The following is a 20,865-nucleotide window of genomic DNA, read 5'->3' as shown; positions in this document are numbered from 1 at the left end:
AGAGAGAGCAAATATCAGTGTCTACACGAGAGACTGTATGCAAAAGCAAGTCCTGAGAGACCCAGGCAGGCTGGCAGTCAGTGCCATGAGTCTACAGTTCAGTGTAGGGAGAAGGGTCCCAAAGGAGAGATGGTGGGGAATCTATGTGGGTGGTACTGGAAAAATTACATAATAGAACAGGGAAATCTTGACATCATCAGTACCAGCAAAATGTTGCAGGATGGTCTAAGTAAATAGGTCAACTGGACAAGTGGACCAGTAGTAGCATGCCAGACACTTCCCCAGGCTTTAAGACTGCCACTACGTAACATCAGGAAGAACACAGCTGCTTTCTTAGGTAATTTGGTTGAGTAACACTCTAGAGTACTCCAGTGGAACAGGGCATCTTTGCCAGCGTTCCAGGGCTGGAAGCAGTCTGGGACCCATCACATCACTGACTCTGCAGATACAGGTTTCTGTGTGTACACACCTTGAATTAGATCTAGATGATGTCCATGGCTCAGGCAACCTCCCACGTGTTCTGAGCAGTTGGCACACTAGAGAGTAGGTATTCTGAGGCAATGAATACTGGCCTATGTAACGCCACATACTAATACACCTCTGGCAGCCAGAGGACTGGATAAAGAGCCAGGCCGCCACCCTCACGGAGGCTCCCTCATTTTAGAAATCTTGGTTGATTTCAGTAACTGACCATTTGGGCTACTTGGTTTTATTTTCTCTTCCTGTGCTTTAAATTCCTGCTCTTATGTTTTACATTCTCCAACAGTGAGCCCGTGAAACCCTAGGCCCCCAACCCTCGACCCCATTAAAAGCAGAACCCCAGGTATTTGCGCACGCTCCGTCCCTCCCTCCCTCCCGCCCCCCACCTTTCTCATGCTCTCCCTCTCCCCTTCCCTCGCCCTGCTGTGTGGCCCCAGGTGTGCTGCGTAACTTGTAGGTCTTGTAAGTAATAAGCCAGTGTCTTTTCAAAGTTTCCTGATGGTTATTGCTGAAGGGTGTCTTGCAATCATAACAATCACCACAAGGGCTGGTCCAGCCACAACACAGGCCACTGACAGGCTGAGATCAGTAGAAAACAAGGCCACACTGGGGAAGATCGGGGAGTGGGGCCGGTAAAGCGAGAAAACTGCTAGGACTGGATGCAAACGGCAGCACCTGGGCAGAGTCAACTGTGAAGGTATCCTGGGGCTCAGAGCAGCAGGACCCTAGATAAAGCTCAGACCAGTCCCAAATTATGTTGTAGTCTCATTCGCCCTTCCTTTTTAGGCCCGCTTTTAGTACCTTGTCACATGGCCCTTCTTTTTGTCCCCCGAGGGATATTATGGAGTCCCGAGAAGAGAAATGGCGTAAGAGACAGAAGACCCGGCTCAGGCCAGGCGTTGGAACAATGCAGGCCCTAGTTGAATTCAGACCAAGGTTCCTGTCCCAGCCCCTGTCACTTAGTAACAGTAAAATCTTGGGGAGATTACCGAGCGCTGTGAGCCTTAGATTCACCACCTGTTCAAGAAGTTTGATAAGCCCTGTCTTGTAGAAAGGACTGCCGGGATGTACGTAAAGGCAGGCAGGCATCTGGCACAGTGCCTGATGTTGACCGGATCTTTAATGAATGGCAGAAATTTCTCACAGTATTTTGTCCCCAGACCCTACCGTCCTCTCCTCTGGGATTTTTTTCCCCAAGACATTCTCAGCTAATATGCAGCTCAATAGGAGACGATAGTAAATCAGGCAAAAATGCAGCTTCGCAAATCAAACTCGTTAAAAAGTTTTCCTCTTAGAGCAGCGGTCCTCAACCTTTGTGGCACCAGGGACCGGTGCTCCTATGAGAATCTAATGGCTGCTGATCTGAAGTATAGCCGAGGCAGTGATGCTAGCGCTGGGGAGCAGCTGCAAATACCGATGTAGTTTCGCCCACCACTCCCATCCCACCGTGCGGCCATTCCTAACGGGCCACGGCCCAGGGGTTGGGGACCTCCGTCTTGGAGAATATATTATTTGGGTATGGGTTAGTCTTCCCCAGCTGCTATAACTCAGAGTTCCTAGAATTTAAGTCAAAGACCAACTCCTTCCTTCCCTCCCAGCTATGCAGCCATCCAAAACACTATTTTCATTCATTCCACTGCCACCCATCTAGACCTCGCTTAGAGGTGGCCTAATTACACTCAAGACAAGCGACCATTACTGTCAGTTTCCCGGAGGAGCCTCTGGCCCTCTCAGGCCAGGGAAAAGGGTGCCAGTCTGTCTAGTGGATGCTGGGTACCACCTCAAGGGAGTGTCACCTTATCCTCAAGAAATCATCGCAGATGATGTGTCCAGAACACCCAGTTCTCATACTGCGTTAACTGCACTGGGACAAGAGTCCAGGACGCCCTCCATACCTGCCCCAGGTGGAGATTTCTCTCTGGTTTCCCCATGGTCCAAAAGTACCTACGAAGCAGTTTTCCATTCCAGGCTTTTCTCTCACTTCTAAAACACACCCGTCTGAGAATCCGACCACCCACAGCTTAACTTTAATTAACTCCCACGGAAGGAGCTGCAGTCTCCCAAAACCCCAGACTGCCTTGGCTCAGCAGGGCAGTTTTACTTGTTTGCTCACATCTGGAGTCTCGCTCCTCACTCCTCGTTTTCACTTGTTCTTCAGGCATTGGAGGACATCTCACCATCTTCCTGACGTGATTGCTACTCCTAGCCTCTATCATCCTTTGGCCGGTGGCGTGTCTTGCTTATCCTAGTACGTCCACTACTAACACGGTGCTTTCCAAAGAGAACATATACAATTAATATTTGCCAAATAAGTGAGTCGGTGAGCATTTATGAAATTCATTTATTAACATTTACGAAGATCACTCATACTTTCTTGAATAAGCCAAGCAAATCCAGGTATGTATATCTTTTAACGTTACAGAGTCAACTAAAATGCTTAATGGAATCAAAAAATTAACCACCCCGTTACATTTTTTTCTTTCTGTGGAACTCTTTCACATTTCCAAGGAAATTCCTATTCCAGTGTCATGTTCTCTTGTTCCAGATCACAAAGGAAGATGGACTGTTCCCCAATTTGCTTTGCAAAATATCAAAACTCATTCTTAAACCTGGTAAACAGCAATGCATGTTTGGCCAACGGCATTTACCCACTCGGATTCTAAAGCTAATGAAACAGCAGCGTTTGAAAAATACCAAAAGGAGAAAAAAGAAAAGAAAAAAGATAAACCTCCAAGTCTCCCAGACAGAACAGGAACAGAAAGTTGTTGTACACTGTGTTCTCCCCTGACCCTGACCCTCAAACTCAGAGTGACGATGCGGGCCCATCCTTCAGTTGGGGAAAGGAGAGGCCGCAGAACGACGCTGCACAACGAACATGGGAGCGGCGCGATCTGTGGGGCAAACTCTGCCCTGGGCTCGCTCTCTCTCATCTCTTAAAGCTTCCACATACCAGCAGGAGAGGGAAATGGGGTCAGTCCCCTTGATCTTGGCCAAAAAATCCAGAACTTTCAACTTGCTAGTTTCAGCATGGGCCCTGGGACCCCACAGGAATTGGTAGCACGGTGGGTCGCTACCAGGCACTTGCCGGTACTCTAGGTAATTCTCCCGCACCCAATCTCTGGTGAGGAGCTTCCTGGGCTCCCCGTAAATGAAGTGCTCCCTCCCAGCATATATTCCCATCGTATTCAGGAAATCCCACATGTCTTTCTCAGGGGCGCAGTTGCCCACCATAAGATCACACCCAGGATGATCATCAGGAGGCCATTTTTAGGCATGCTCTGGTCATCACCAAGCATATCATCATAGGTGAGATCCAGTGAGGTTGATAAGGACATAGGAGTGAGTGGTGGGGTCCACTTCCTTCACGTCAATGCCGGAGATCACCTCCAGGCACCTACAAGCTCTCTTAAAGATCACAGGGTATTCACTCTTACACTCTTTGATAACAAGCTTCAGCATCTCTGCCTCTGCAATTTGCTTCCTCAGTCGATACTTGAGGATCATGAAACGCACCAAATCAGTCACCTTCTCATCTAGCAAATCCCTTTCCGGGGATTCAGTGTCTACCGAGATCTGCAGAGAGCTTGTATCCTCATCTTGGCTGCTGGAGTCTCCATCTGAAGTGCTCCATGACGTGGAGGAGGAGGGAGAGGAGGAGCCAGAACTCTGAGGACTATGGGGAGGACGTAATAACTTAGCAGCAGGCTGCTGCTGCTCCTCCCCCACCTCCTCTTCTTCCTCCTCCACCTCCTCTACCCTTTTCTCAGAAGTCCGAAGAAGCAGAGGAGTCCACCGCCGTCTTGCTCCCCGTTCTCCCCCCGCTCCCTCTTCGCCTCCCCGCAAAAATCCTCTCCCTCCCCCAAATCCATCACATCCTCCTCCTCCTCCCCCTCCTCTTCCTCCTCCACCTCCTCCTCATCCTCCTCCCCCTCCTCCTCCTCCCCCCCTCCTCCTCTTCATCCTCCCCTCCTCCTTCAGCCGTCCTCCACCTCCGTCAAGCTTCCCTCCGCGTGCTCTTCCCTCTCCTCTTCAAATTGTCTGGGATCACAGGAGCGGAAAGGAGGGGAAGACGAGGTGGAGGGATAGGAGAAGGTGAAGAGCAAGAGGAAACGGAAGCAGTCTCCTCCTCCTCCTTCTCCTCCAACTCCTTCTTCTTCTCCTCCTCCTCATCTACGGGCGCCCCTGCATACCATCAGGCCCTGCATCTGACTTTGGGTCTGAAAGTTTGGCTCAAATGTGAGGCGTGGACGCTTTGCAAAGTGAGGCATGATGACTCTTGTTGGTGGCAGCAGGTAGAAGTGTGAGCAGGAGATGGGATCCCACGGGCCTGAGGGAGAGAGGGAGAGCGTCAGTGGCCTCAGCAGAGAAATGTAGCCTTGGCAGCTCTGACAGAGGCCGACTTACAGGTCTCCGCTTTAGGAGTCGCTCTAGGGCCTCACAGGACTCCTGTCTTCCCGGAGGTCGTTTTCTCTCCTAGGAACCTGCATAAGGATGTGAGAAAGCTCCTCAGGGTGCAGCCGGCTAGCGCAGCCCAAGGCGTCCGGGTCTGACAGTGAGCAGGTGGGGTCGAGGGCTGTGGGGTCCCTTCTGTTCTGGCATGGGTAGGTTCCTTGGTGGGCAGTCAGGGTGTGAACCTCACATTGACTGGCTCCTAGCTCTGCCTGGGCCTCCTCTGCTCTGCTGACCTGAGGACACGGACCTCACGCCAAGGCCCTTTCCTCACTGCTCCTGGGGCCCCTGACATGCTCAGTGAGGTCTCAACTGTTCTAGAGTGGATGATCCCTTCCATGCTCACTAAGGCACTCACCTATCCCCTAACGAGGCCCCCCGCCGCCTCCCTCCCACCCCCTCCCGCATGACACCAAGGACTGGCTGAAATCTGGGCAGATTCCTCTCTCCTACCTGACGGTTACCCTCATCCCTCACACTGATGCCTGGTAGGCCCTGTGACCCCTTCCCCTGCTGTCCTGAGTCTGGCCCCTTTAGAACAGGCCTTGACCTCCCTGAGACCGCCAAGAAGGAAGTGAGGGTGCACCACATCCAGCCACTGTGCCTCAGGGCCTCCCAACGCCGACGGCAGGGACAGGGTAGGGCTGGGTATGCCCTCAGTGCTAGGGTGAGGCTGAGCCTTCAGTCCTCACTCAGGGTCCCGATCTGAGACTCCGGCAGAGTCTGGGGCTCCCCCTCAGACTGACACCTCCCCAGAATGAGGCCGTCGGCTCCCTGAGAACCCGCGGACAAAACTGACGAGGCACCACGTCTTGCCACCCCTGCTAGGGTCTTCCAGTGCTGACAGCAAGGGCTGGACCCCATCTGTCCGATGGTGGGGTTAGCCTCAAGCCTCCCTCATGATATTCAACTTTCCTGTGGGCGGGGCCTGGGCCACCCCCTGCTGACTGGACACAGCCCCCTCAGAACATAACTTCACCCGGCCGAGACACCTCCCCTACCCTTGGAGAAAATCAGGGCATACCATATCCTGCCAACCCTGCCTGTATCCTCCCGGGGGTGAGAACAGAAGACAGCCAGGCTCTGTGTGGTCTCTTCTTTCTGGGGTGGGAAGTACCTTTGGGCCTCACCAAGGGTCCTTTCTTTGACTCCTGGTAGAATTCGGGACTCCTCTCTCTTCAGACCTGAAGCGAGGCTCCCGCAGCTCACCTGCCTTCGCACTCGGACCAAGGCTCTCACCTCCCTGACACTGTCGAGACAAAATTAAAGAGACGTCACATCTGGCCACCCCTGCCCAGGGTCTCCCAGGGCTGATAGCAGTGGCCAGACCCCGTCTGTCCTGAGATGGGGGTTCCCTCTGTCCTCCCTCAAGGTGTCCCTCTTTGCTCCTTGCAGGGCCTGGGCTCGCCTCCTCTGCTGACCTGAAATAAGCCCCTCAGAACAAGGCCTCATCTCCCAGAAACACCTCCACCCACCCCACGAAGGAAGTGATGGCACAGCGCATCTGGGCATCCTGCTGAGACCCTCCCAGCGCAGGGAGGACAGTGGGGACAGGGTGGAGTTTCTATGAGGCTCCTTCTGTCTGGGTTGGGGGGTGCTACCCTTAGTACTCCTTCGAGGTCCTTATCTTACCTTGACTCCTCACGGATCCTGGGACTCTTCCCCCTGCTGATGTCACCAGCTCAGACCAAGGCCTTCACCTCCCTGGGACACTCCAGACAAAAGTGAAAAGTCAGCCAATCCAGACACCCCTGTCTGGCGTCCATACTGGCATGGGGAATGCACTCAATCCTCCCTCCAGGTACTTATTCATCTGTACTCCTGGCAAGGCCTAGCCTACCCTCTGCTGACCTGAAGCTCCCCCTCCAACCGAGACCTCACCTCCCTAAAGCACTCCATCACCTTGACTCCCGGTAGAGATCCTGGAAAAAGTGAGAGTTCCTCCCATCTGGCCAACGCTGCTCAGATCCTCCCAGGACTGAGATTCTGTGGAGTCCTTCTTTTTTTTTTTCTTTTGGCGGGGGGCGGGGGGTGCCTTCAAGCCTCACCAAGGGCCCTTACCTTGATGCCCCGACAGGACCTGGGACTCCTCCCTCTTCTGAACTGATGTGTACCCCTCAGACTTTCCGTCTTTAGACCAAGGCCCTTACCTCTCTGAGACCCTCCTCCAGAGAAAAGTAAAGAAACGCCACATCTGACCAACATTGCCGTGGGCTCTTGGGATTGACCAGAGAGGCTGGGCAGGGTCGGGACACACTCACTGGGACTGAGGCATTTTCAGGGCAGGCCCGGGCCACATCTACCCAGGTTGGGAGGGCCTCTCGTTCCACCCTCACAGTCCCCTGCTTGATGGCTGGCAGGGTCTGAGGTCGCAACCCTCAAAAAGAGCCTCAGCTCCCTCAGACTCCCAAAGTGGAAGTCAGAAAATGCTCCATCTGACAACTCTGCTGTGTGGCCTCCCAGGCCTGACAGCAGGGGCAAGTTTCTGTGAGGCCCCATGGGGTGAGCGATTATCTACATGCTCCCTCAGAGACCTCAGCTTGACACCTGGCAGGGTGTGCTATGCCTCCCACTGCTGATCTTGAGCCATACCCACGAGACCAAGTTCTTCATCTCCTTGAGACCACCCCCAAAATAATGTGGGAGTCCACATCCAGTAACCGTGCCCCTGGTACTCCCGTGTTGACGGCAAGGGCGGAGAACCCCTGGGTCTCATCTGTTCTGCAGCAGGGTGTGATCTCAGTCCTTAAACTGACCCCCTGCCCCCAGCAGGGCGTGAGACTCCTCCCTCTGCTACGCTGCCCTTGCTCCTTCAGCCCTAGGTTCTCTCTCCCTTGAGAACCTCCAGATACAAGTAAAGGGAGGCCATCTCCTGCCACTCCTGCCCAGGGGCTCTTAGGGCTGACAGCAGGAGCTGAATCCCATCTGTTCTGCAGTGGGAGGTATCTTCTGTCTTTCTTCCATGTATTCATGGTGCCTCCTGGGATGAAGCCTCACTTCCATGGGGCAAGTCCCACCCCTTCCTAGAGGAAGTGAGGGAGCACTACTTGCGACCCCCATGCCTGAGTCCTCCCACGGTTGACTGGGGGCCGGGTGGGGTTTATGCGGGGTCCCACTGTCTATAGCAGAAGGTCCCATCATCTATCCTCAAAGTATTCATTTTTATTCCTGACAGGGTGTGCATGCCATCCCTTCTGCTGCCCCGAGGATGGTCCCATCTCCGTCAGATGCCTGAAAAATAAGTCAGAGGGATAAAGGTGGGACCCTGTGCTCCACAGGCCTGCCCCGTGTGTTTTCGGGGCTGATGCGAGGGATAGACCGCTGTGGGCTTCCTTGGATCTGGAGGGGGAGGTCCTCTTACTCCGCCCTCGGGGTGCTCACCTTGAAGCCTCGCAGGGCTTAGGACTCCTCCCTCTACCGACCAGAGTCCGCACCCCTCGGAAAAAGCCGCATGTTCCCCAGACTCCCAAAATGGAAGTCCGGAGTCCAGCGTGTGGTTTCCCAAGCCTGACAACGGGGGGGAGGGGGGGGAGGTGGCTGGGCCTGGACCAGCAGGGAGGGCGGGGTAAGGGAACCCTCTCTACGGCAAGGGGTCCCCTCAGTGCTTTCTCAGAGATGCCTAGCAGAGCCAGGGCCACTCCCCTCTTCTGACACGCATCCAGCCCCAATTGACACAGCCTCAGGTGCCTCCTACTGCCCGAGTGGAAGGCGGGACACACCACATTCGGGAACCCTGCCTGTGCCAGCTAACTGCAAGTGTGTGCCAGGTCTTGCCACCCCAGCCCCATCCCCCTCCCCCTCGGGTGGGAGGTCCCCTCCATTAGGCAGGACTAGGGAAAGCCTGGGACTTGGACCACTCAGAGAAAGCCTCAGGACTCTCAGACTTCCTAGACCGAAGTCTCGAAACGCCACATGCCACCTCCCGTGCTTGGAGCTCCTCAGACCTGAGGGCACAGGCAGGACCTAGTTTGGCCTCCACTCTCCGCGACGGGAGACCTCCCCATTCCTCCTCAGGGTCCTCACCTGGACGCCTGGCAGAGCCTAGAATTTCTTGCTTTTGCAAACTATCTCCACCGATCTCAGCGCAAGCCGCACGTCCCTCAGCCTCCGCAGACGCGACGAAAGGTTGAACACCGCCGGCCCGCCAACTCGGGGCCTCCTGGGGCCGACTGCAGGGGTAGGGTGAGGGTGGAGTCCTTTACTCGCCAGCGAGCAGTGCCCCCACGCCCCGCCCCCGGTCCTGGCGGTGATGATTGGCCAGGCCTCAGCCTCCTCCCTCGCTGAGCTGAAGCCCTGCCCATCAGGCTCAGGGCCAGCGAAGTCAGGAAACGGAACATCCGGGGACCCTGCCTGACCTTCCCCGGATTCAGAGTAAGGGCACGGGGGGGGGGGGGACGTCGGGGTGGGGGGGGCGTGGGGGGGGGGTCGGCAGGTCTCCTTAATCTGTGGTGAGGGCGCCACTCACTCCTCCCTTAGGGTTCTCCCTCACGGTGCTGACCTCTGTCGGACTCCTTCAGACGAGCCTCACATCCCTGGGAACTCCTGAGACGGAAGTCCCAAAACGCTACATCCTACTCCCTGTGCTTGGAGCTCCCTGAGGGTCCTCACTTTGACGACTGGCAGAGGCCCGTCCCTCCCTTCTTCTCCCAAACACAGCCAGGGACCATGTTCTGGGGCCTCTCGGGGCTACCCACAGAAACGGGGCAGGGCTGGACCCCATTTCGTCAGGCCTGCAAATCCTCCCGCCGGTCCTTACCTTGACGCCTGGCAGGGTCCGGACTCCTCCTCTGCCGACCTATGTCTGCTACTCTCAGACCGAGGCCTCCACCTCCCCGAGACTGCTAAGCCGGAAACAAGGGGGCGCTGCTCAGCCTGAGACTGTTGCCTGGAGACTGCTGGGAGTGACGTCAACAGGGAAGCGGAGTTCTGTGGCGTACTCTCCGTCCTGGAATGAGTGGACCGCTCAGTCCTCTCCTTGCGGGGCTCCTCATCTTGTATCCTGGCTTCGCAGTTAAATACTAAGTGGGCAATTATCCCTCCCTGCCGGCTCTGACCGTTTATCAAGTGCAGCTCTTAGGAAGAATCCTTTTGGGGTCCAGGCTAAGATGCTGGGTGGGGAGTAGCAGCACCCATGCCGGAGAAGAAGCCCCACTTCCCATAGGGTCGCCAGCCAGACTTGGCCTTTGGAAAGTCTTTATTCTAAAACAAATGTATTTTCTACGTGGAAGAGGCTAAACAGCTTGATTTGGGGACATCATACCTTTTTTGAGCTTATCTAACTGTGCAGTGATGTTCTTTTCTATAACCCCCATCCATAGTGCGAAATAGATTGTACATTATACGTCTCTACCAGGTGTATATGCAAAGTGTGTGTGTGTGTGTTTCAGAAAGAATATCTACTCTTACTATGGGTGATTCATTGTGATACTATTCCCTTTGGAGTTCATTCTTTAATTCTGCCGCTATATATAGATAGATAGATAGATAGATAGATAGATAGATAGATAGATAGATAGATAGATAGATAGATGATAGATAGATAGATAGATAGATAGATATTTTTTTTCCAGGAAGACCAGCCCTTTCTCTCTAGACTATTTTTAGGTGGTTGTTAGCAGAGTGGAGTCATAGTCAAGCAGTCTTTCCCGCTGTCCTTGACATTACCCCAGGCCTACTGGCATCTGTGATGTTAGGTGCAGCCTCAGATTTCTGCAGTGGAGCAGAAGCAAAAATTTGAAAACTTTGCTCCTCCTTTTCTTGTCCGCTGCCTTCCATTACTAGTCACAAACTATCCGCGGTATCTCTTAGCCCCAGAACTCCTTCACCCCAAAGGTGGGTAGGAATTCAACACAGCCCTCAGTCTCCCCGAGAGAGACTCTCCTTGCTGACCTATGTTTTGTTGTTGAGATTTCATTGTTGATGTGTGTGTGTGTTTTTTAAATTTTTTCTTCTATGGTTTTCCAGACTGATTGTGGGAGCAGAAGACAGCAGCCCAAGCTCGATTGTCCTCTCAGCAGCTACAGGTAAGGCACTGAGTGTGTAAATAAGAATGGACATCTTTACAGTGATGTGTGTTCCATCGGTGAATATGATACGGTGCTGTTTGTTTGGGATTTATTTTACTTATATCTCTCGGGAAGCTTTTCCAGTTGCCTCTATAAAGACCCCGTTGATTTTTGTGGTGGTCCTTTTCAGGTAATTCTTGGATTTTGTTGCTGCCGTGAATGGGATATTTCCTTACGCATGTTCCCATTAGTTATTGGTTTTAGGTGGCAAGGCTCTTGCCTTTGCTCTACTGAGCTTATGCTATTGTTCTGAAGTTTCTTATTCTTTGAATATTTCTCATGCTTATGCCTTAGATGTTTCTACATAGCCGATCATATTAATATCAAATAGTATCTTGGTTTTTTTTTTCAATATTCGTGCCTCTTATCTATGTTGATAGCCACAGCTCTGGCTTTGTGTTCCAGTGTAGTTTTGAATGGTGGACGCGATACCACGTATCTCTGTCTTTTCCCTGACTTTCATGGAAAGTTTTATTTGCTATAGATTTTAGGAAATGGAAGTTCCCCCTTAATCTTCGTTTGCTACGACATGTCCCATGAATTTGTACTGAATTTCTTTCTCCCGTTTTGTTTTCTGTATCCATCGATGTAATCTCAAGTTTTTTCCTCCTGTATTGGTCTGAATTGCGTACCCCAGAATTTGTGTTTTGGAGTCCTAACCCCCGGCATATCAGCATTTGACTGAATTTGGAGATAAGGCTTTTAAAGAGGTAATTAAGGTCAAACGAGGTCATAAGAATGGGCCCTAATCCAATATGACTTGTGTCCTTTTAATCAGAGATTAGGCCACAGACAAAAGAAAGATATGTGAAGACTGAGGGAGAAAGATATGCGAAGACTTAGCCATCTGCAAGCTAAGGAAACAGGCTTCAGAAGAAACGTGCCAATGCATTGATTTTGGACTTCTAGCCTTGAGAATTATAAAGAACTAAATTTCTGCTGTTTAGGCCCCCCACTGTGTCGTAATTTGTTATGATGGCTCTTGCAAACTAATATACTCCTTTAACACAGGGCATTACATATGCAACTATTTTCTAATAGTGTATCATGTTTTCCTACCTCTTATACAGTATATTCATTTAATTCATCTGTTGGATGTTATATTCAATGAAAGATATTTACTGCTATGTGATTGAGCTTGGCTCTGGTGTCATTTTCATAGGGAGTCCTTATCTGTTTTTTGAATAGAGGAGACCTACCTGGGAGAGATAGTTGAAGCATTTGTATACTTTAGAAGATACTACATGAGATTATGTTTTAGTTTTCCCTGACCAATTGTTAGAATTTGCTGTTAAATTTGCTTATCCTAGAGCATTTGAGGGTGGCTTGAGCTTTGAAAACAATTAGAGTTTGTATTCTTCAATGAGAATTCTTTATTTCATTATGAACCAGTTTGGTCTCTTTTTTTCTAAAAAGTTGTCCATTTCACTTAAAATATCAAGTTTAATGGCATGATATTTATAATAAATTTTTTATTATAGAAAACCTAAACTATACATACCAGTATGGCAAATAGTATAATGAACTCAATTATCTGACACTCAGCATCAACAATCATCAATGCATAGCCAATCTTTTTAGAAGTATATCCCCATGTACTCCCCCATCTCTGCTGCTAGAATAATGCCAGGGAAATCCAAGACATCCCACCATTTCTCTTTTAGTATTTCAATATGCTTTTTTGAATGATAATGGCTGTTTTATAAAATATAAACTTGATACAATTATCAGTTCTAAAAAATTTAAATAAGTCATTAATATCAAATAGCCATTTATCTTCCAGTTTTCTTGAATCAGTTTTCTTGCATTAGTACCCAAATGTGATCTATTCATTGGGATTGTTGATTATGCCCCGTATGTCATTTTTAATCTACAGGTTCTCCCCATATCACCTGTTTTTAATTTAAGTTATTGTTAAAACACACACACATGCACACACACACGCATGCACATGCATCTTGTGTTTTATCCTATATCCCATAGTCTAGAGTTTGCAGATTATAATACTTTCATGTCAGTTCCCTGTATTTCCTATTTTCTAGTTAGAGGTGGAAGCTTGATCAGATTTTTGTTGTCGTTTTGTTTTTTGTTTTGCAAGACTACTTCATAGGTGATGCTGTGTACTTCTATTAGAAAGTGCATAATGTCTCGTTGTCTCTCTTTGTGCTGATACTGACAGTCATTGATCATCATGTTTACCTGTTAATCACTTAGAGGTTTAAGAATGATCATTTTTTTATTCCTTCTTAGTTTATTATCGAAGTAATTCTATATGTAGAAACTGTTCCCTGTCTACCAGTTGGTTACCCCGAAGGAATGATACATTTGTTGTGTTCTCTTATACTACTTAAGTCTCTTCTGCATCTATCTTTTGTATACTTTTCTTTAAGTATGTTGTTTATTTTTGATTTTCATTTTAGTAATTGATCATATTTACAAAACCTGTTTATGTTATAAGCATTTTCAAAGAACTGACCTTAGTTATTTGGCTTAATCATTTCTATTTCATTATTTCTGCATTTATCTTCATTATATCTTACCTTCTATTTTTTAGGTTTAATATGCTGTTGATTCCTTTGCTTCTTGAATGGATTGAATGTTTGAAATATTTCTTGTTTTCTAATACACCTATTTAAGGTTATATATTTCCCTCTGAGTAGCACTCGGGCTGCATCACACTAGTAAATTTCAATATATCATCCTATTTCTTAGTTAAAATTTTTAGAATTATAATTTTTTCAAAACGTGTAGAAAAACTAAGGCATGTAATAATCATCTTTATGTAGGATAATAAAGAGGATGAGAGATATAAAATGTTATTTGGAGGAGATTTCAGGATCCAGTATTTTTCAGTTTTGTTTTTTAAATTTATTAGAGAAGACACTTAAACATATTTAGCTGCTGGTGGCAGAATTGGGTTTACCCCAGGAATGTGATGAAGTTTAATACTAGAAAATCTGTCACTATAATTGGCCACACATGTAACATTCTGGAATTGTCCAGCAAAATAGAAACCATTTTAAATATTTAACACAGAGACAATTTAATGCAGGGAATTGATTATACAAGTGATAGAGAAACTAAACAGAGGAGAGTCGGGGAACCCAATAATTAGCAACATGAAGAAGTCATTCCCATTGCTAGGATGGGATGACAAAGAGAGGATATAGTGTTACTAGAGTGTAGGATTTGGGCTCAACAAGCTCTGGAGCCGTGGTGGACCAACCTGATGGAGTTGGAGCCACAGACAACATGTGGCCACTGAAAGGAAAGTCAACTGATATGGAGGAAGAGGGAAAATACTGGCTGCTACATTCTCTGGGTTTTAATCTCATGTTTGTCTACCTGTTGGTAGAACTCAGATGATAGCAAAATGTTAGCCAGCCTAAGAATTACAGTCTGCAAGATTTAGCCTGTGTATATTACAGAGCACAGCAGAGGACAAGTAAGGGATGGATCTGAAGGCAGATAAATCCAGGACAAGTATACTGCATCACAGAGTAAATGAGAAAAATCATATCTAAATTGATAAAGATGTTCAGTAATATATCCTGTCCCCATCCCAAACCTTCCCAAGTCCAGGCTAGATTAGTTGCCCTTCTCAGGGGTCTCACACCCCTTCTGTGCTCCCCACTTTCATCAGATAATTAATTTCCAAGCTGTGATTAATAGTTAGTTTACCTGCCTATCTCCTCCATTTGAACATAAACTCTATGAGTACAAAGATCATGCTGTGTCTCCCACTGTATCCAATGGTGTCTGCATATTGCTTGGATCAGAGTGCACTGTAAGTATTTGTTGTTGAATCATTTAATTAGTGAATGCTTTTGAACTGTTAAATAAAATACATAATTATTTTAACTTTATAATTTTTTTAAATTGAATATCATGCAAAAGACATGATTGCACAAATGTAAACACAGCAATTGATCATGGTAACTGCTTTTATCCAGTCAAATTACATTTTTACTTGAAGTAATTAATATCATCCATTATCTAGCCTAGGAATTGCATCATTCTCAGTGTTTAGCATCATCTATTATCTAGCCTAGGAATTGCATCATTCTTAGTGTTTACCTGTCAATATTTTAGAGTATAATCTTAGAAACCTATGAAGGCTGAGAAGTGAAGGACTCATGAAATGTCTGTTTTGATAGCCTGAAGAAAAAGGTCTTGAAACATTAGTTTTCTTGTTCCCCACAAATTACTGTAGTAATAGAATCTTCTCACAAACAGTGAATAGAAAATATAACTGTTAATGTCCATGATTGACAGAATACATTTCACCCAGGATTTAATTTAAAAAAATAGACAAGGACACCTAGACTGGGTGTCTTAAATGACCTTATTATTACATGACTATCTAGCTGGAAAGAAATTTTCTCTGTAGTATTCTATTCCCAACATTTAGATCATCCAATCATAGATTCACAGCATAGGAAAGGGACCATGAAGGGCATCTAGCCAAGTCATCCATTTTAGTTTTAGACACACTGCTTGTGAGAAAGTTCTTTACATACAAAGTCCATAACTGGTCCTTTTGTAGCCATTTATTAGTACTAGTTCTGCTTTATGGAATCACAATAAGTGTCTCTAAACAATCACATAACAACCATTGAGATGTTTGAAAATAGTCAACAATTTCTCCTCATGTCTTTGTCACCCAAAATAAACATTCTCATTTTGTTCAGAAGATTATCACATATCATACTATCTACACCTTTGCTGTTCATTATATTAACCAGTAGCCATACGTGACTATTAAAATTTAAAGTAATTAAAATTAAATATTCACTTCAGTCATACTAGCCACATTTCAAGTGCTCAATAGCCACATGTGGCTAGTAGCTAGTGTACTGAAAAGCACTTGATAGAAAACATTTCTATCATCATCATTGCAAAAAGTACTATTGTTTGGTGCTGGTCTAGATCTTTCATTATATCAGTACCTTCCTTCTGAAAGCACTATACTTTTTGGATTTTCTCCATAGATCATTGTATTTACTACTCACTGCTCAACCAGAGAAGGAGAAACACCAAGATCCAAGTCTTCGTATTAAAATAGTGTTATTTTCAGTGAAATGTGATGATCTATAAATTCGATTTCTATTTCTAAGCCTGTGGATATTTCTTTTGCAATGCCGCAGCAATTTTCAAAACCAGAAATTTTAATCTCCTCGAAGAGTTCCAATAACTCCCTGAAGTGGTTATTACAATGTCCATGTATATGTTTTTTCCCCTGGCTTTATTGAAATACAATAGACAATTAGTTGCTCATATTTACATTGTGCAATTCAATGAGGTTTTTTTTTCAATTATAGTTTGTATACAATAATTTATTAGTTTCAGTCATACAGCATAGTGATTAGAGATCTATATGACTCACAAAGTGATCACCCCACTAAATCTAGTCCCCCTCTTTCCCCTTACATATTTATGATATTATGAACTATTTTACTTATGCTACACTTTATATCTCTATGTCTATTTTGTAAGTATCCATTTGTACTTCATAATCTCTTTACCCTTTTTCACGTCTACTCCAACTCCTTCCATCTAGTTGCCCTCAAAATATTCTCTGTATTTATGAGTTTATTTCCCCTTCTGTGGCTGTTGTTGCTGTTTATTTTGTTCTTTAGGTTCCACATGTATGTGAAATCATGCGATATTTGTTTTTTTTCTATGATTTATTTCATTTAGCACAATACCCTCTAGGGCCATCAAAGCAATATATTTTTCCATCCCCTTTTGTGTGTGTGTGTGTGTGTGTGTGTGTGTGTGTGTGTCTTTTAATTCGAAGTGAGTCTCTTGTAGGCAGCATATGTAGGGGTCTTGCTCTTACCCATTTAGCCATTCTTTCTTTTGGTTGGAGCATTTAATTCTTTTCCATTTGAGGTACTTGTTGATAGGAATGTAGTTATTACAATTCTTTATTCCTGTTTTTGATACATGTTTTTTCTTCTTAAAGAAGTCCCTCCAACATTTCCTGTAATACTGGCTTGGTGTTGATAAATTCCTTTAGCTTATTTTTGTCTGGTAAGCTCTTTATCTGTCCTTCTACTCTAAATGATAGCTTTGCTGGATAAAGTATTCTTGGTTGTAGATCCCAGGTTTTAACCACACTGAATATTTTGTGCTAAGCCCTTCTGTCCTGTATAGTTTCTTTTGAGAAATCACCTTCCAGTCTTATGGATGTTCCCTTGTAGGTAACTAACCACTTTTCTCTTGCTGCTTTTAAGATTCCCTTTTTGCATTTAACCTTTCGCATTTTAATTATAATGGGTCTTGGTGTGGGCCAATTTGGGTTCATCTTCTTTGGGACTCTTCTGAGCCTCCTGGGATTGTATGTATAATTTCCTTCACCAGGTTAGGGAAGTTTTCCATTATTATTTCTTCAAATAGCTCTTCACCTTCTTCTTTTCCTTCAGTTACCCCTATGACACAGATATTTTTAAATTAATTGTGTCCCATAGGCTTCTTAAATTATTATTATAGTCTTGGCTTCTTTTTTTCTTGCCATTCTGATTGAGTGACCTTGGCTTCCTCATTCTCTATATCAGTGGTTTGATCCTCTTCTTTATCCACTCTGTTGATTCCCTGTAATATACTCTCCATCTCAGATAATGTGTTCTTCATTTCCATTATAATTTCCACTTCCTATTTTATATTTTTTTTATCTCTTTGTTAAAATTCTCACTGAGTTCATCTACTCTTTCCCTAAGTTCATTGAGCATCTTTATAATCAGTGTTTTGAACTCTGCATATATTAGATTACTTGACTCCATTATTCCTGGTTCTCTGTTCTGTTCTCTCATATCTCTCATATGGTTTCTGCTTCTTTGTCTTCTCATTTTGGCTGCCTTTCTGTGTCTGTTTCTATGTACTAAGCAAAGCTCCTAAATGTCCCGGTCTTATTAGCGTGACTTTGTATAGTAGGTGTCCAGTGACACAGTCCTGAGAGGGGTTCAGCTGCAGGCCAAGTTTAGCCCCAGCCTGTGCCCCTCCGGGGCCACCTGTTAAGTTTCAGCAAGCAATCCACAGATTCTGTGCTTATAGTTACCACAGAAACCACACTAGAAACAGAGGCCACCACTGTGAATCTTGGCGTTGCTCAACAAGGAGCACAGGATTCACTGAGGACACAACTGGTTGTGGCTTAGGTGGAGCCAAAAATTGGTGTAGGTGAAGTTTCAGAGAATCCTCTGGGTGGAGCAACCTCTGTTATCTAGTTCTATGAAGTCTCAGCTATGGTGGTGCTGGGTCCACACACTGGGAGTGGGGAGGGCTCAACAGAGGAACAATGGATACCACTCTTACTTCTACTGGGAGAGAGCCTCGCGTCCAGCCCTCACTCTGACAACTCAGTGCCCACCCCACTGTAAGTCTCTGGTGCTCCTGAACAGCCAACTTGGCACTGGTGCTCAGAGTGAGCAGATCTGTCACTGCAAAATTCTACTCGCTGACAAGGCCCCTTTAAGGGGCATCTGCTGGCAGCCACTGCCACAGCCTTTGTTCCACTCAGCAGCTCAGGACTGAGTAGCCTTGTGTCATCACCCCCTCCTACCTTCTACAGTTGTAAGTTGATTAATCATTTCTCTACCTAGTTGTAGTGCTTGTGTCCATCTATATCCCAGGCAACTTTCCTTGATGTTTTCTCCACGTTTCTGTCACAACTTTGATTTGGTCACAAGAGGGATGAACAAAGCCTCTATCATCTACACAATTTTTTCCTGTGGCCATGTATATGCTTTTATTTTATAATAATTTACTAACAATTTACTGCTTGAGCACAGACAGCTGCTGTCCTGACATTCAGGGCAGAGAATTAGTATTTATGCATATATTACAAGGATAGGCTCTGAGGACATACAGGTAAGTCAGCCCAGCACTTCCCCCATTTGGAGTACTACCTCTCTCTCTTGATCCCCAGCTGCTGCCATCATTATTACTGCTTCTGCTGCTGCTTGCCACGATCACTTCCCCAAATCTGAGCTCAGATACCAGCCCCCTCACCCTGCTGAAGACTCCAGATTGCACTAGGCACGTGTATGTGTGTGTACCACGCAGCCGTGCCAACTGCTCAACATGTACAGCGCCTGCTGCCCATTGAGCCTATTGTCCTGAGCACATTTCCACTGTTTATGCATATATTTAATTATCCCATCACATTTCAATTACAGAAAACAAGTCAAAGATAAAATTATTAAGAATTTCAAAATATCAACAGCATAGCATTAAACCAAGCACAGGGCCCTTCTAAGAATGTGACTCTATGCATCTGCACAGGTCACGTAATTAAATATTCACTTTTTCAGTGAACATGGAGAAGCTTGTCAGGAAACTATTTTAATAGTAGAAGGGTTCATAAGAATATTAACGAGGGTAATTGTGGTAGGAATGGGAAAAGGTCTAACAGATTAAGAGCATTTAAGACTCTTCTTATAAGTATCAGAAACTCAAGTCTAACCTTATGCAAAAATGGAAAGTTAATGCTTCACATTATCAAATGAAAGGGTGCCTGGCTTCAGACCCACAGGATCCAGTAAATGAGAATGTGAAGAATGTCCTAATGTGAGCATCTAATCAAAGATTGGAATCTAGATGTAATAGAGTACTATGATTGTTTTAATCATTCAGAGAGAAAGCCAAAGGAGGCATATTAGGTGTAGAGTGTGATAGAGTTGGAGAGTTAACAGAAAAGGATGACTTTTTCCAATGTACTCCACTCTCAAGAGTAGAGCATTCTTCTTAAAGCACAGCTCTTAACAGCTCTGACCTTGACTGAGAAATCAAACTTCTTAGTCTGGCTAGATAATCAAGCTTCAGAAAGCTATTATGCCAAACAAAATGAGCTTCTCAGTAGACCACGAGTGTGTATTGTCCTTCAAGCCTTAGCTTAGATGTTACTATCCTCCTCTCCATTCTCCAAACTGTATTTCCTCTTGGCTCACCTGTACTGGCAGTACTTTGCTCTTGTATTGCTGATCACAGCTTGCCTGGGCTTCACAAGATTTGTGTATATGTGAGTCTTCCCTTCTAGACTGTACATTCAGGACTTAAATACACAGATGATAAGTACTTGAGGGTAGAAATAAACTAAGATAGGGGCACCATAGGTCACTTTCAGCATTATAATACCCATGTTTCTCTTCACTATAAGAATCATTGAACTAGAAGTCTAAATTGCACAGTGGTACCCAAAGATGACTTGACTAGGACAAGCCAACTGAAGGCAAAGCAACTTGGGGAAGACCATACCTAGCTTCATTCTGGCACTGACTGCTATTTTATTAGAAACAAGTAGATTCTTAAAAGTTATACCTATTGGTTACAGCTTTTGAAAATTTCATTCCCAATTTTCTGTCTATACTAAAATGTGACATTTTTTATTTCCCTTGGAGCATCTTGTGAAAATCTAATCTTTTCTCTCCCAAGTTCAGTTTCTGTAGTATACTTACATAATTACACTCAATACAATTTACTTGAGTGTACTCCTTTTGCCATTTATTTATTTCTGGTATTTTATGGAAAATTATTTAAGTGATGAAACATTCTATTTCCAAATATATCTTCAGGCAAAAGAGGAGGGAGTAGATTTACAGACAGTACATAAACCCAACATTATAAATATCTCCCAAAAAACTGCTATTTACAATAAGCAGGAAATTTTTGCCATATTTACAAGGAGACAAAATTTTCTAGAATCTGTAACTCATCATATAGACAACAGAAAGGAACTCTAGGTAGCTGTTTCTTCATGGCAAAAGGACAAACAACAAACCCAAAACCTGCTGGGATATCTTAAGTAGTTGTGCCAGAACAGGATATTAATTTCAGATATAGTTTAAATGTTACAGCTATCAGAATACTG

The 20,865-nt window shown here is 45.7% G+C and overlaps 1 long non-coding RNA gene and 1 pseudogene across 1 annotated transcript; both read right to left on the bottom strand.

Annotated features, from left to right (window-relative positions):
- Positions 1-2,849: 2,849 nt before the first annotated feature.
- Positions 2,850-4,203, bottom strand: LOC118607757 (annotated as a pseudogene).
- A 476-nt stretch (positions 4,204-4,679) lies between these two features.
- LOC118607820 lies at positions 4,680-8,354 on the bottom strand. Its single transcript, XR_004952864.1, has 4 exons — positions 6,562-8,354; positions 6,047-6,178; positions 4,885-4,961; positions 4,680-4,807 (listed from the first exon to the last, which is right to left on the bottom strand). It is a non-coding gene; the product is annotated as an uncharacterized LOC118607820 (long non-coding RNA).
- Positions 8,355-20,865: the final 12,511 nt, after the last annotated feature.

The sequence above is a fragment of the Rousettus aegyptiacus genome, unplaced genomic scaffold, assembly GCF_014176215.1.
Source record: "Rousettus aegyptiacus isolate mRouAeg1 unplaced genomic scaffold, mRouAeg1.p scaffold_m13_p_9, whole genome shotgun sequence".
NCBI classification, from domain to species: domain Eukaryota; kingdom Metazoa; phylum Chordata; class Mammalia; order Chiroptera; family Pteropodidae; genus Rousettus; species Rousettus aegyptiacus.
The sequence above is the reverse complement of the archived record's forward strand: the minus strand, read 5'-3'. Positions and strand labels throughout refer to the sequence as shown.